Raw genomic sequence first — 14,743 nt, 5'->3', positions numbered from 1 at the left:
TAATGACCTTCAAATCATTGCAAGGAATTGCGCCAGCCTATTTATATCGGAACTATGTGTCCGACAAAACTTGAGCAATAGACAGCTTACCCTGAGGTCAGCAGATCTAGATGTTAATAATCGTCTAATCGAACTTTCTAGATCAAATTGAGGAGTTTACTATGATCGCTCTTTTAGTGTAACAGGCCCGCTCAACTGGAATTGACTTCCCTCAGCTCTTACTAATCTCCAGAATTTGGCTGAATTTAAACGGGCTTTAAAAACAAAATTATTTAAAAATACCATTTATAAATCTTAAATTCTTTTCAATATTTATAATAAGCCATATTCTAAAACTTCCGGTAATTGTTTGGTTTCGGTTGCCTCCTTATTGTACCTACCTTTTTAAAATGTCTGCTCAGAAGATTCTCATTTCTGAGCACAAACTGACTCCTGTTTTATATTATGTTTTAGTTTTAATATTCTTGTTTTGTCCTGTCCTGCTGTTATTGTTATTCCAAGTTTTGTCTTCACTTTGTATAAACAGTATATTTAATGTTATAATATTAGTTCTGTATTAGGTAAGGCTCACTGTGGGAATAATTTTAATAACATGACCACTAATACTGAATTACCGTTTTTAAGTGTGTTGTAGTTAAGCGCACTTGAAGTGAAATGACACTAAACTGCGCTATATAAATGCCATGTTATTATTATTAATAGAACCAACTAAATTAATCAAAAAATATTTATTTTAACTCCTTTCTGGTAATACAAAACTACTAGCGCCATCTCTTGGCACACAAGCAAAGTTTTTGCTGAATTCGTCATCAAGTTGAAATAAGCTCGTAACAGGTATTTATTTAATATCAACGGTATAAATATACCATAAACAATGATAACATGTCACAGTAAAAATCGTAGAAATATTTTTAAAAAAGAATTACAAATATATGTGGCATTTGAATGTGAAATGACATTAGAGAGTAAGTAAACAAGAGATACAAGTACATAAGTTTCTATAGTGCAAATAAGGTAGAATTAGATTTAATTAATATTGATTGAAAATATTTGATAGCATAGCCCTCTTGTACCTACCTTGCGTGCAGTTAAATAGATCTGCCACATCTGCGTATCTATTACTAACTTCATGCAACCTAGGTACAAGCGAGTGTTTGGAATACTCAGTCCTGATATTGTTGCATTTAAACAAAATTTTAGAACGAGTAGCTCTCGTGGGTATATGAAATTCAATGAGGTTAATTAAATCAGGACTGTCTATACTACCATTTACAATTTTGAACATAAATATTAAGTCGGATATAATTCTTCGATCTGAGAGTTTTAATAAATTTAGATTTTTCATCAAGTAATTATAATTTATATTTTCAATGGGAATACCGAGTTTAAAATTAATGTGTCTTAGGAATTTATGTTGAATTTTTTCGATTGAATCTGAATGTAATTTGTAGTGGGGGGACCAGATCGAGGAGTTATATTCGACTTGACTACGAACCAGGGATGTATACAAAAATTTTAATGTTGAAATATTCTTGAAACCTTTGGAATTTCGAAGAATGAAGCCTAGCATTTTCATTCCTTTATTATTAATATTATTTATATGCGATATAAAGTTTAATTTAGAGTCGAAAGTTATCCCCAGGTCATTAATTTCTTCAACAGAGGTAAGGATTGAGTTATTGAGTTTATATGAATGAATAATTGGTTGATTTATTCTGTAAAATTTAATTGAATAACATTTATTTATGTTCAGATGAAGTTTGTTAAGAGAACACCAATTAATTAACCTGTTCAAATTATTTTGTAGACAGATACAATCTTCAGCGCTTTTGATTATTTTAAATATTTTTAAATCATCTGCGAAAAGTAACGTATTAATATCTTCATCTAATATATTTACAATATCATTTATGAACAGTAAAAATAATATTGGGCCTAAATGAGACCCCTGTGGTACACCACTGGTAGCTATAAATTGATTGGAAATGAACAAATTGATTTTTACAAGTAAAACTCTATTAGTTAGATAGCTAGCAAACCATTCTAAAAGTTTTCCGTCAATACCGAGCTTACGTAGTTTGATCAGGAGAATTTTATGGCATACTTTGTCAAAGGCCTTGATAAAGTCCGTATATATGGAATCAACTTGAGTTCTGTTAGCTAATGCGTTTGATATATAGTTTTCATATAACGAGAGATTTGTCAGAGTTGATCTACCTGACAAAAATCCGTGTTGATTCGGAACAATGAGATGGTTAATACATGGTGAAATTTTATCAAGCAATAGTTTTTCAAAAAGTTTAGGAATTACAGATAGCTTACATATTGGTCTATAGTTAGTAACATCACTTTTATTACCCTTTTTAAATATAGGAGTTAGATAACAACGTTTCCAAATATCAGGGAAGCACCCTGTGTCAAGGGATTGATTAAACAATAGAAAAATCGGCTCAGCCAGTGAAGTAATGCAATTTATTAGGATATTGGGATGTACATTATCAGGTCCAGCCTTTTTGTTTTTGTCTAAGGATTTGATTTTACTTATAACGTCGTTTATGTTGATGTGTATGGCAGGGATATGTATGCTCTCGTTAAGCGACGAAGGTGGTATATAATTGACTGGGATATCTTCGTCATAGACGCTTTTAAAATAATCAGCAAAATAGTTAACTTTTACATTCATGTCAGTACTACTCTTTTCTTTGAAGTGCATTGAAAGGGGTAAACCTTGTTTGTTTTTTCTAAGAGAGTTAACGTGAGTGAAAAAGTTTTGTATATTAGAAGGTATAGAGTTTTCGATTCCATTTATATAATTGAAATATGAATTTCTTGATAGTTTTTTACATTGAGTTCTATAGTTGTGAAATATCTTGTAGTCGATAAGAGAGTTCGATTCTTTAAAGTTTTTGTGTGCAATTTTTTTACAGATAACTAGGTTAATTAGCTCGCCACTGAACCATTTTGGAAACTTCGCTTCCTCGAAGTGTGAAAGTGGTACAAAGCTTTCAATGGCCTTATTAATAATTTTGTAAAATAATTCAAGATTATAGTTAATAGTATTATTATGGTGAAGAAATGACCAGTCTTCATTTGCAAGATATTGATTCATGTTAGAATAGTCAGCTTTGGAGAAATTATAAGTTAGTATCTCATGAGTTGAACATTTGAATACTTTAGTGAGGTGTAGTGAAGATTATCGATTTTAAAGGTTTTCCTGTGACGCCATAGAGGCATTTTGATATAAGAGAAGTATAACATCATTAAGTACACAATCTCACATACTAGTCTAGTATTTTTAAGTAAAGAAAAAATAAAGAAAGTTATATATTGTATTTAAGATTATTAATTTCATTAGAAAAAACATTAATTTTAACTTAGCAACAGTATAAAATAATTTAAAAAGACATACAAAATGAAGCACGTAATTCAATACTTGTATAATTGAAGAACCATTGAAATAAAAAAATAAAAGTAATTAAAACCGTCTCCCGTCTCCCTCTACGACATAAGTTTTTTTTTTACTGGACACTGGTCTTACTAAAATACTTAATAATATGTGGGCTATCGACATACTATAAATTATTTTAGTAGAACTATTTAGTAGAATTATTTTAGCAAAGTAGTAGATTTCACTGTATTTGTGTTTATATAAAATAATAATATTACAAAACAATTATAACTTAAAAATAATTCACCAAACTTTGGTAATTAAACATAACTTGATTGACTGCCGTAATAAAGTACCGTATTATGAATATGAACCAAATTCCTTTTTAGAAAATGAATTTTATAAAATATATTATGATAAAACTATACTAACAGACCGAACGATTAGTCATAATTAGGGAATGCAATCCCGCAAGAAAATGTCAATCCAGGTATTTGCGGGACTGAACAATCTTAGTCCCGCTGGATCCAGGTATTTGCGGGATCCAGCAGAGTGGACTTAGATATCTAATCAATCGTATAATAAAGACTTAATACCTCGATCTACAAACCTTGTTTTTAGAGTTTTAAATTTATACCTATAATAAAACAAGTTCTTTGGGACATTTTAAATGATTTATTAATAGGTATACCTTTAGTTAGACATAGGTAAATTTTAAGTCATAAATTGGCAAAGAATAAGAGAAGACATAAATTTACATGACACACCCGCCTCGGAACAGACTTTGTCTAGTGAGGTGGGTAAAAGAAATCTATGTACACAAATGAAAATAAAATAAACGCCCGGATTGCCGGCACTGAAACTGAAATTGAACTGAAACTTAAAATTAAATAATAACGTTCACACGTATTAATTGTGTCATCTGATAAACGGCTTCTGATATTGGACACAAGGTAGCCAGCGGCTGAAAAAGCTCGTTCAGCTTCCACGCTGGTTGGCACAATAGTCATTAGCGCATTGTAAGCGAATTAAAGGTATGTGCCTTTTAATCCACCGGACTCGAAGTAATTCAGAGTAAATGAGGGTAAATCTGTAGTTGCTCTCTTTCAGCTTTAAAAAATCTTGAATAACCATCATTTTTAGTGTCTTGCCGTAATTCATAACCATTAATTTGATAGAATTAGACGATGCTGGTAAGATAAAACCCCCGGCTTTAAAAAGATCTCGCAAATCCGACGAGGTACAGAAAACTCGGAATGGTAAACCATCTTTAGACACCATTCGTGATACCCTCTTTTCGACGGTATTGTTTTCGCTTAAAAAATGGTCAATGATTTTATTTGTTGATGGTTGAGGTTTACAGTGAGCCGATGTGGAAGAACTGATGTAGAAGCTTCTCTGTAATCCCGCCAGTCCAGCGGGATCCCGCAAAAGTTTCGACCGAGAAGAGTCCCGCAAAATGTCTGCGGGATCTCGGTATTTCGGGATCCCGGTATACCGGGATTGCATTCCCTAGTCCTATGGTGAGTTCAACTCTAATGCATATCCTACAAATTCTGGTGTGCCGCAGGGATCCAATTTAGGACCCCTATTGTTTTTAATTTTTATAAACAATATTCAGGGAAAGATTAAATTCGTCCGTTTTCTACTTTTTGCCGATGACATCAAACTCTTTCTGAGAATAAGATCGATAGAAGACTGTAGAAAGCTCCAGGAAGATATCGATGCAATTATTGACTGGAGTATTGATAACAAACTTGGGTTCAACTTCCAAAAATGTTCAGTGATGTGCTTTACAAGGGCACACAAGACCATATATTTTAATTACAAAATGAAAGATACGTCACTGAAGCACATGGTGACTTGCAAGGACTTGGGAATTGTGTACGACATTCGCTTAACATTTCACGCTCATATTGAAAAGATCTGTAAATCAGCCACTAAGATGTTGGGTTTTGTCATACACAATTCGAAAGACTTGACCAACCTTGCAGTAATAAGGCTGCTTTACTTTAGCTTAGTGCGTAGCATTCTCGAGAATGGATCTCAGGTATGGGGGCCAGAGGACACTGTCTATGTACTAATGGTCGAGAAGATACAAAAAAAGTTTTTACGATACCTCTACATGAGAGAGTTTGGTTATTACCCATGGCTGTTTCCAACAGCATTTATCTCGGGAATGCTGGGTATATGCAGCCTTAGTTCCAGAAGGGATGTTGCATTACTCCTGATGGCGTATAAGCTACTAAACGGTTTAGTATCAATACCAGACATTCTGGCTAAAATAGGATTTTATGTCCCGGATAATTTCGCGCGAGGCCGCCAACACAGGCTTTTGATTCTTCCTAGGTGCAGAACTAACTTACCAATGGTGATGCCCTTGGGAAGAATCACTAGGTTAATTAACTGCCTCGCAGGAAATGTGGATATTTTCCACATGTCCTACAACGTATTTAAACGTGAAATATTATTATTCAATACTTAAAATTGTAAATCTAAATTTGAAACTTTTTTCTTTGTCCCACTTGTAAATGTACCTATTTGTTATTCACTTTTTTGTAAATGTTAATTATCGATATTGCAATGTTCTGGTTCATACTGTTTTTGCAAATAAACAATAAATAAATAAATAATAGACCCGATATAGTTTTACATGATAAAATTTAAATAAATAACTAACATAATTGATGTTTCTATTCCAAATTCCCGCAATATTCAAAAATTTGTTAGTGATAGAAAATACACAGATTTAGGAAATGAGATAAAAAGAATTTGGCATTCTAAGACGATACAAATATTACCATTTGTTATTTCGGCTACTGGCATTATACGTAACTCTCTTATTCCAAATTTAGGCGTATTAGATCTACCAAAGAATTTTTATATAAAAATAAAAAATCCGTCATATTAAATACATGTAGGATTACGAAAGATTTTTAAAATATTTATATTTAGGGATCAGTAGGATTTATTATTTATTTATTTCAAGTTAGGAGTTCTACTGAGCCGAACCCTCTGATATGAAAATATCTGGAGTCGGTGAATTATTGTCCTATTTGATCTTTGGTGAGTTGACGTGTTGTTGTTCTTGTATTGTTTTGCATTTATTATGCTTATATAATGCACTTCCACAATGTGGATTTACTAGATGATCATTTGTGGAAAAATGTGTGTAGGGGTTTAGTTTTTCCTGTGAGGAAGATTTAACCCGGACATAAATAATTATGTACATGTATTGTTAGTTATAATAAAATTGTACCATAATTGGACTTACCTGTCTGTCGTACAATAAATAAAAAAAAAATCGGATGAAAAAACATATTAAGCACCTGATACACAATACCATTACAATACAGAAATTATTAGGGTACAACCGTATTTCATTATAATATACTAAACATTAGGGTACAACCGTATCTCATAACAAAACACAAATCATTAGGGTATAGCCGTATCTCATTAGTATAGGTACACAAATCATTAGGGTATAGCCGTATCTCATTAGTATAGGTACACAAATCATTAGGGTACAACCGTATCTCATAATATTTGCCGTTTTTTTTCATTACCTCCTTTATCATAGTATGTTATTTTATTTCATCTCAGTTTATTTTTTCCTGTTTACTTATTATTAAATTAAATTAAATTTGCGGCCTCAGCACCCAGTGAGGTCCACACTATAAAATATTTTTTTTAAATATGTAAAGTTTTTTTAATTAAACATTTTAAAAAAATATTTTTAAATTGTGAAAAAAAAACTTATTACACTTATACTATTTTAAAACAGTACTTGGTGTTAACCCGCTATGGCGGAACTCAATATTAAGAAAACCTTGATATGCAATAATTGTTTGTTTTGCCACATATTCCATACATTAGTTATTCGACATAACACATTTGTTCGCGCAATATATAGGGGATTGTTAGGTATGTATCCACAGGCTTATGGACAAGTGTAATATCAATACAAAATCCTGCAAATGTCCTACCTACCCTCTTACCCATCCCAAAATGTCACCATATTAAAAATATTGTTGCGACACATGTAAAATCTGACAAGTGGTGTCAGTTGCTTATCAGAGTTCGGAGTGGTAATTAATATCAGACAGGGCGATTATACATATATTTTTGTGAAGTGAAATCAACCAATACTCCTGGAGACGTGTGATAGTCATCAACGGGTGAGTCCATCTTTCCTGCATTACAATCTGGGCTTATCTTGTGCTCCAGAAGCCCAGATTTATACCTTTGATTATTGCACTGTCCATCGAGTTTGTCGGATGCATAAAATCGTCCCATAACCTAGCATTCGGTGTAGTTTGGGACTGGTCCTTTGGGCGTGTGGCATAGGGCCTCATAGAGCCTCTTCACCACCTCTAATATATAGTGGAGTCGCAGCTTCGCGACACCAACATTCCTTTTATTTTATTTAAAAATACTACAATATTTAATTTTTTAATGAATCGACATTTTTTGCCGATAACGTTTTGTATTTTATCTCTCCTTGAATAACTGAAACTCATTAGTTTTGACTAGGAATAGTATGAACAGGAAATGTGTATTCACAATGGAGTTAAATTTGTGGTGTATTCAATGTGCCAATTATGGAATAACGGTAATAATTGATGAATGTGCCACAAAAGAAATGATCACAAAGAGGTAATATAAAAGAGGATTTAGCTCTTCATCATGTAGTCATGCTTAAAAAAACTGGCGGAAGCCTACGTTATAGAAGAAAGATTCTCCAAAAGCAGTGAAATACAGTGATTGATATTCAAAAAACTATTTGGTGATGGCAACTCCAGCATCATGTACAAAAAATAATGGAAAGTCACTTAATTCGCAATTTATGCAACAAAATAAAAGCTTCTGGGAAAAAAACCAACAACTGTAAAGGCTTTGAACCAGTTCAAATGAGAAAAAAGGTTGAAGCAATCATTTTACGCACTATGAAAACTTTAGTTGGAAGCAGTACAAACAAAAAAGAGCAAGAAAACAAAACTAAATAAAACTGACAAAACTACTGGACGTAAACAAATTGAATTTGGAAAAATTGTAGTAAGTAAGCTCTGTGAGTAATAAGCCACTAATAAACAAAATAATAAAATAAGTCACCAATAAACATTGATTACTCGTGACTCAAGATAAGACAACACTAGGGTATCGATATGATTATCGGCCACATCACATCTCTTTACTGACCCAACACGTATTTGTTTTAAACCCTCTAACCCTATCCTACTGAGCGAATACTGAGCGAAAGGCACATCTGTACCCAAACCAAATCGACAAATTATACCCCCCATTTTTCTCCTCCAAAACTGGACTGATTATTACGATTTGTTTTACCAATTGTGTAAGAAGAAACTATTCAATGTCTGTATTTTAATATTTTTACAAATACATTGTCTAGTTTGTATACTGAGCGTTTGTTAATGGCGGTCATACCAGGCAATTTCGAGGATTTTTGGAGGCTCCTAACTCCCATGTAAAGTAATTTATACGACATGCCGGTGGTCGATATCGTAATTATATTTAAAAGAAATTGCACTAGTGTCAAAATTCAGAGAGAAAATTGTGGACTACATTTGTATCGACAAAACGCAGCCCGGTTTCCTCTCAAGAGGAAGCTACAAGCCAAAAATGTGTATATTCATGTATACCTTATATTGTAGGTAATAGGCATTAAAATCGCTTGACAAACGGAGTCTAGAAACGTTCAATTTCAAGTACAAAACTGGTTTTTCGATATCGTTATTATATTTAAAAAAAATTGCACTAGTGTCAAAATCCAGAGAGAAAATTGAGGACTACATTTGTATCGACAAAACGCAGCCCGGTTTCCTCTCAAGAGGAAGTTACAAGCCAAAAATGTGTATATTCTTTGTATATCTTATGTTGTAGGTAATAGGCATTAAAATCGCTTGACAAACGGAGTCTAGAAACGTTCGATTTCAAGCAAAAAACTTGTTTTTATTTATTTTGTAAATAATTTTATAAGAAAGAAAAAAAGTTAATCAAGTGAAATTGTCACAGATAATCTTAGCTATAATACTGTATTTTTTTAAAGTTATTTTATTTACGCGTTCATACATTTCTATTAAAAAAAATAGTAGTTTATATTTATATTTTTTATTAAGTAATTTACTATTTTATTTATATTCTACTCCAGCGAAACGATATGAAAACCTTCAATTTATCAAAAGCGTATTTTTTGGTATTCATAATGTACACCAACTGATAAAGATTCATCAAAATGTGATTTTGCATTAAGCTTCGCCTTAAGCTGTTTAATCATATGCATAGATTAATGATAACTTCTTATTTACATTTACTAAAAAGTGGTGACTTAATTTAGCTCTAAATGTACCAAAATTTAAAACGAAAATATCTATGAATACTCTCCATAACAGAATTGAATACAAAGTTATCGTTATGAAACAATATGCTTGACTTCCAACCAGAGATGTGTATAATTATTTTATGGTTTTTAGGTTAATAAATATTATATTATGTTAAATATATATTGCGGGAAGGTGGGATTTTTTTTAGTTATTTATTAATCTCGAGTTAGCTCAGATCATTTTGAGTTAAAATAAAATTCGTTTTCAATCGCAGTAATTTATTTCATAATTTTATTTGGAGTATTTTGTTTTTGTGATTCTATGCTTTATCCTACGCAGTAAAAGGTTAAAATTAGAAACTTAGTAAATATAATTTTATTGTCTTTAAAATATAAATAAAAAACATAGCTTACGATTGCGCTCAACTATACACCCTTGCGCAACTTACAAAGGTCACAGTACTTCTGGAAGGACAAGAAAGTATTTTTATGCAAATCTCTTACTGCCAGGACTCACGGTAATCTTCCGGGCTTGTACAAAAAACTCGTCCTATCGAAAGAGCTTCCAGTAGGACGAACCAACGAACAACTTGTCATTACATTACGAATATTACATTAAGAATACAATTGTAGCACAAAGTCAGCGTCTCGTCATTATTGTTTTTGGATGTATAACAATACAATTTGTAAAATTGAAAGAGAGTCTCCCGAACCAAGCTTTCATTCACATTTTTTTTTACTTCAAATATTGTCCAGAATCACTAGTTAAAATAAGTCAAGTACGTTCCTTAACATCCTGTATATCTTTATACTTCTTCAGTTTTAGAAAAACCACTTTGTGACGTAATTTTGTTTGAATAAAACAACGAACTCTGTTCACACCACCGGGTTTTTAGGCCTTTTTCACGGAATCCTTATCTTATCGGTAAAGGGAAATTCTGGCCCGGTAAAGTTATTTGAAGTCAATATGATTGAATGAATGTTTTCAACGAGAGAATTTTGAATGTGTGAATAATTTTACATTTGTAAAAACCCAACATGTTCATAGCCGTGTTACTGATAGAAGTTATATAAGATACAAAATATAACTTAAGTTTATTACCAGGACGCCATTTGAAAGGTTATTAATTAACGTTCGCCGTTATCTCTGCGACATCGTGTATTATTAGTATTATTGGAATAATCGTACACAATATCATTAATGACATTAACAACTTCAAATCGTAGGTAAAGAGTAAAACAGATTTGATTAAAAAAAAACTTCCTAAAAACATCTAAAAATTAATTCTAGATTTAAAATAATTATACCTGATATTTACCACCTGAAATGAATTATTAATAAAAAAACTCACTTCGTTATGAATTATGACATTATTATTATTCAAACAATATGAATTGCAGAAAATTTTGATTTCAGTAAATACTCTTAAATTTATTCTATTTAATTTTAATTTTATTTAAAAGCCCATAGGGCTTTTACACATAATAATGTATATCTTTATTTTTTTAGTTATACAGATAACTTACAAAATCAGTGTTAACAAAATATAGGTTACATAAAAAAATACCAGAGTTAACAAAATATATTGAAAATTAAAATATCATATAAAATAAAGTTGGTTGTTTTCAGTTGAAAATATGTAACAAGCAGTAATTGTTGAATGAAACACTAGTATATATTGAATTATTTCGCGGATAAGAGATAAGCCGCCATAGCTCAGAGGTCAGAGCTGTCGACCGGAAATCGAAAGGACACGGGTTCAAGTCCCGTTGGCGTCATGTATCTTTTATCAGGAGATTTTTCAATGTGGATGAGTGTTTCAGGATAATAATTATTGCTTATAAAAATAATTGTTACCAAAATATATGTTACATAAAATATAAGAGTTTAAAAAATATATGTATGGATAGAGTAAAAATAAGTGAAACAAAAAATCTGCCGAAATCCTCCAAATCAACGATAATGATAGTAAGAAAGTACAACAATAGTTTACAAAGTAGGTAGAAATAGTTCGCACATACTCCGTTTAAAGTTTGCCAAGTTCAAATTATTGTCAAATACATTCATATTGTTAAAGTATTTGTTACAAAGACTGTGTAAACGTTGTATTGGAGAATGAAAACTATAGTTGGAATGAGATGTATAAATGTTGATATTTTTGTCTAGTTGTTTGTGTAGGTAAGTGTAGATTTATTAAATGCTGGAGTTCACAACAATCGAATTTAGAGTTCAATAATTTTAATAAAAAGGTTAGGTCGTTTATTTTTCTTCTGTTTTCTAATGTGCGACATCTATTGACTTTTCTGCAAGTCTAGAATGAATATTTATTTTTCGGAATAACTTTATTGAGTAAAACCTCAAATTGTAATATTTAAATATTGAAGACAATATTAGTGATTTCTAAACGAAAATCTGAAACAGAAAAATCAGAAAAGGAAACGGTCACATCTGGGATTTTCTGATTTTTCTGTTTCAGATTTTCGTTTAGAAATCACTAATATTGTCTTCAATATTTAAATAGTTTTATGATTTGTAAAGATTTAAAGCTTTTAATTGTTCTTAATAAAAAATCTAATGTTTTCATACCCTTATTCACAGTTTGTTAAAAGTGGGCCGTAAAGTCTACTTTCTCATCCATTATTATTAATTTATTTGTAAGGAACAAACAGCTTTTACATAATATACAATGATAGATATAATATAACTGAAGTCTAGCCACAGAAGTTTCTTATTAAGTTCATTTGAAATGAAGTTTTAATACCTTAAAATTAATTTGGTGTTAAAGGAAGGGGAGAGGAAGAGGAAAATAGGAAGAGGATAGGAGATGCTCCCGATACATTCCATACTCTCATATTAATAATCGATAGTACGCATTACTTCATATCGATATTTCTTTAGGTTATTACCAAAAATGTCAATGCTGTAAAATTTTGTATTATATTGTGCACATATACGAGGAATCGAGGAATTTTTTCGAATGTTCGTTCTACACGAGGGTAGATAAAATAAATCAGATTGTCGGGTTGATCTGGACGGAATATGAAGATTTATTAAATTGGTAAGTTCTGCTGAGTCCAGACCATTATTTAGAATTTTAAACAATAAGATTTGATCAAAAATTAGACGTCGTGTTTGGAGGGAGTTAAAATTATTTATTTATTATTATTATTATTACACGCCCTAATGGGCTTTTACACACTACAAAGTTTAATAGTAGAGTATCACAGTTATTATAGATTCTACAAAATTAAAACAATAAAGGAAACATAATACAACGAAAAAAGAAAAAATATTAAATGTTACAACAAAAGCATATAATAAAATAAGATACATTAGTAAAAATGATAAGAAGTCTCACATAAATAGATATTCAAAATAAAAAAAAAATATATATATTGCGGAAATTATAGATGTCTATTTGTGTCTCGATCTATAAAGGAATTGAAATAAACAATATTTATATTGATTATTTTTAAGATGAAATATATCTCCCAGATCAGAGTATTTATTTCCGAGACTGTGAAGTCTTGGAATTGGGGAATTTTGATAAGACAGTGTCCTGGTGTTGTAAAAATAAAAGGGTAGTAAATTTCGGCAAGATCTTTTGGGTATGTGGATGCTGATTAATTGGAGTAACTATGAAATTTATTAAATTTATTTAATTATGAAATTTAATGGATGAATTATGCCAAGATCTCGCATTTCCTTTCCTATGTTCGACGTTTTACAGTTGGAAAGATATTTACCATTATATGTTCTGTGTTTTGTTTGTAGTATTAATTTATGTTTGTGATCACTCTACGTTTGCTTAACTCAAATTGAGGATTAAACATTCCTACCCAGGAACTGGAGTCGACAACTCTACCAATGGAGCCAAAACCCGATTGGATAAGACCGCCATTTATTGCATATATTAATTGACGCATTATTATTGAAATTCAGTGAAATGCGTGTGCGTGCACGTGATTGCCATCAAAATTCATTTTCATCGACAACGAGTCTATCTGCCGAGTTTAAGCTCGATCGGGAAGTGGGTTAGTTTCTGTTTCCAAGATTTGCATTCATTCACGAAAACAAAAGATAATTTCGGGGGCTTAGGATCACAGGGACCTAACTACAAAAACTGGTATTTTGAGTTGAGTTTGGTTTCGGTAATTCCATAATCATATTTACTAGTCACACTAAGCTCTATCTCGTACATACAGCCGTTTAAGAGAAACAGTTGGGTATATCAGATGGGCATAGCAGTTATGCATATGAGAATTCCAATCTTTATTTAAGTTTATCTCATAAATATGTTTTTGTAGATAGGCCCTTGTGATCTCAAACCCCCGAATTAAAATAGACGTATTTAAAAAGAGGGATCTCAATCTCGGGATATAAAATAAAATTGAACACATAATAACAGTTTAAAAGATTTTTATTGTTATTAAAAGTAGGACATTTTTAATTCTAATGTAGACTAAATGATTTATACCATCATAAAAAATGTAATTTGAAATTAATACAGAACAGAATAAATAATTGTAAGTAGAGAAGAGTAATTAAATAATATTAATTCATTAAATAGAGTATCTAATATATCAAAAATTGTTAGGAGTATAATTATTAGCAGAGTAGACTAATACGTGCTATGAGTATAGTTACAAAGTATAGTAGACTACTATGTATCGTTCTACATATAACCTACCCTGTTGATGGACAATGCAGGGCTCTCCGAACCATTGGCCCAAGATGGAGTTAAAATGGAATCATGTAACCTAACATGATAAAGAACAATTCAGGGCTCTCCGAACCATTGGCCCAAGATGGAGTTAAAATGGAATCATGTAACCTAACATGATAAAGAACAATTCAGGGCTCTCCGAACCATTGGCCCAAGATGGAGTTAAAATGGAATCATGTAACCTAACATGATAAAGAACAATGCAGGGCTCTCCGAACCATTGGCCCAAGATGGGAAATGGCTACATCTAACCTACCCTGTTAATGGACAATGAAAGGCTCTCCG

The 14,743-nt window shown here is 31.5% G+C and overlaps 1 protein-coding gene across 1 annotated transcript in view; it reads left to right on the top strand.

The window, feature by feature from the left end:
* The window catches only part of LOC149420646 (membrane-bound alkaline phosphatase-like), an 83,264-nt gene that overhangs the window by 1,808 nt on the left and 66,713 nt on the right, over positions 1-14,743 (top strand). The gene's annotated exons all lie outside the window — the stretch shown is intronic.

The sequence above is a fragment of the Hesperophylax consimilis genome, chromosome 10 (genome assembly GCF_061612785.1).
Source record: "Hesperophylax consimilis isolate HC1 chromosome 10, BYU_Hcon_1.0, whole genome shotgun sequence".
Taxonomy (NCBI): domain Eukaryota; kingdom Metazoa; phylum Arthropoda; class Insecta; order Trichoptera; family Limnephilidae; genus Hesperophylax; species Hesperophylax consimilis.
The sequence above is the reverse complement of the archived record's forward strand: the minus strand, read 5'-3'. Positions and strand labels throughout refer to the sequence as shown.